Genomic DNA, 2641 nt, shown 5'->3' with positions numbered 1-2641 from the left:
ATATTTATTTAATGCTTTCAGTTTCTGCATCTTAGTATATATTTATTTACTGCTTTCTGTCTTTACATTTGAAATATTATAAAAAATTCCAAAAAGATTTTAGGTGTGTTTTAATATAAACTTTCTAAAAACCAAAAAGATTTTATTTCTATCTTATTTTCGATTGTACGATGTTGGATCTCAAGTCTTCGTTGCCTGAAACCTGATTGAAAACCAAAATCGACTAAATCTTCATAAATGGTCAGAATTTGCAAGTTTTGAAAGTGAAAAACTAAAATTGATAAATTTGTTAAACTTTCAAGCTGTCGGACGGTAGTTGATTGAAATATGGTCACATGTGTGTTATTTGTTTATGTTAAACTATATTCCAAGCAGTTGTTCTCATTACGCGTTTAGATTTCTTGCATGTGCAGATGCTAAAGGCGAAGAGAACATGTTCGTGGACAAGCTTCGGAATGAAGACACGACGTGAAGGCACTCAAGAGATAAAGATGATCGAGTTGCCGCTGACCATTACCAACACCACAAGGATCTCAAGCATTGAAGTCAAAAGATTCACAAGCATAATCAAAGGGGGAGTTTATTGGCACACTACCTAAATGAAAAGGGAGTTTGTTGATACACTTTCTACTTACGACACGTGAAGACGTTGAAGATCCTCCGACATGGAAGACATGGAAGATGAACCTCACGAGTAGCGTCCAAGGGGGAGTTTGTTGATACATATTATGTGGACACGACTCGGTTCGGTTTGGCTCAAGCCCAACGTCACGACGTTCCTCAGTCGTGCGTCCCAGAGTTCGACACGCGAAGCACCGAGCGCCGCGAGCCGGTTTCCGCTGCCACATCATCATGACATCATCATGATGATGTCATGATGATGTCACTTGTTGACTAATATGTTACAATATTCATATTTGAGAATTCATGTACGTGCATGTACATGAATTTTGGGCCAATCAAAATGTTTGGGCTTCTACTCACATGGGCCGAACCCCATACCAAACAACATGTGCAGAACACACATATATGACGAAATCAAGTGATTTCGGTGTGTGAAAAACAAGGTGAGAACCCGAGAGAGAGAGAGCTCTTTAGTGTGTTAACCGGATATTGAACTATCTTGTACTTGAACTCTTCTCTTTGATATACAAGTGTGTTATACATTGAATCTACGTGTCTTGTATCTCGTGTTCTTGTCGATCTATATCTCGGTTTGCTTTCCCGGTTGGATTCCGCACAACCGGGTTGGTTTGTACACAAGGAGTAGGCGACTAGATCCTCCCCTAGCCGGACCTACAAAAAGCGGTGCCATTAGATAAGGTCTAGTATAAATATTTACAAATGCCTCCCATTTAAAGATAATATAGCAAATGCAACTAATCGACAATCAAAACCATATAATAGCTGACTACACAATTAAAAAAAAAAACAAGATAGCATAATTACGAACTCTAACTCCGGTACCTGATGACACGTTTCTAACCGATCTCAACTGTGGCCCACATCCAGTTATCCGACTTTGAACCGTACCCATCAAAATTAACCTACAACAAAATGGTCAGCCACAACAATTAAAAGCTAAAATATATTGTAAAGGCCTATAAAGAACTCGTCATGATCACAATTTTCAATGTCATTAGACCTCGCAAATGGGTCGGGTCATGGGTCAAAACGAGTTTAGGTTAAAACGGGGTCGGGTTAAAACGGGTTCGGGTCGAAATAGGTCAATTATAAAAAATGGTTGTTTTGGTTCGAGTCGAAACGGGTCCGGGTCAGAACGGGTTTCGGGTCGGGCCGGGTCTTTTTTTTAATAACCACCCATCAAATTTTATTAAACTGTTGGGGTGTAATCACTTGACAAGACATGAAAAGAAAATAACAACAAAATACACAAAGAAACCTGTAAGAAGAATCACTGCATAAAACAGACTTTGATTAGACGTTGTTGTTGTTTGGATATACTCGATACTACAACATTTCATCCCTTCCCTTTCATACTCCAGTACATGATCAACATACCTGCACATGTTTATATTCCTACAATAATAACAACTACAGATCAACTCATATATCCAACAAACTTACTGTTGTGTCAGAATCGAGGTTTCAAGAATATCGCTACTGTTCATGTATGCGTCTTGTAGCCGATGATCATACAAAAGAGAAGATAGATCTACAAGCTGTTCTTCAAGGCTCTGCCATTCATTCAATAACAAAATTACAAAGTATGTTAGTTTCTTTGTATGTATGGTATTACATGATACTATTATGTAAAGGTAAAACTCACATCCAAGTACGTCTCAAGACGGTCAACTAGCTCATGAGAAAAAGGTTCAGGTAATTGGTTTCTTTTTTGTACAATTTTTCGAGCCACAGTTGAGTGGTCGTCTTGTTCTTCTTACCCTTCACTGGTTCACCAAGAGGGGTTAGCAAAAGCTTCAACAGACTACAAGCAATCAGATTAAATAAACATCTTGCAATAAAAAGGAAAACAAAAGGCACAAACCAATGAACACCATATTTAATTATTTACCTTTGATATCTCTCGAATCTTATGAAGAGCAGAATCTACACGCGCATATATTGTAACACCCTATTTAATTATTTACCTTTGATTTTAACATCTTTCAACAAAATC

General features: G+C 37.8%; 1 long non-coding RNA gene across 1 annotated transcript; it reads right to left on the bottom strand.

Moving 5' to 3' along the window:
• Nucleotides 1-1741: 1741 nt before the first annotated feature.
• LOC110938164 lies at nt 1742-2429 on the bottom strand. Its single transcript, XR_002591228.2, has 3 exons — nt 2291-2429; nt 2089-2198; nt 1742-2022 (listed from the first exon to the last, which is right to left on the bottom strand). It is a non-coding gene; the product is annotated as an uncharacterized LOC110938164 (long non-coding RNA).
• Between the last annotated feature and the right edge of the window lie 212 nt (nt 2430-2641).

The sequence above is a fragment of the Helianthus annuus genome, chromosome 2, assembly GCF_002127325.2.
Source record: "Helianthus annuus cultivar XRQ/B chromosome 2, HanXRQr2.0-SUNRISE, whole genome shotgun sequence".
In the NCBI taxonomy this organism is placed as follows: domain Eukaryota; kingdom Viridiplantae; phylum Streptophyta; class Magnoliopsida; order Asterales; family Asteraceae; genus Helianthus; species Helianthus annuus.
Note: the sequence above shows the minus strand (reverse complement) of the source record. Positions and strands in the feature narration are given on the sequence as shown.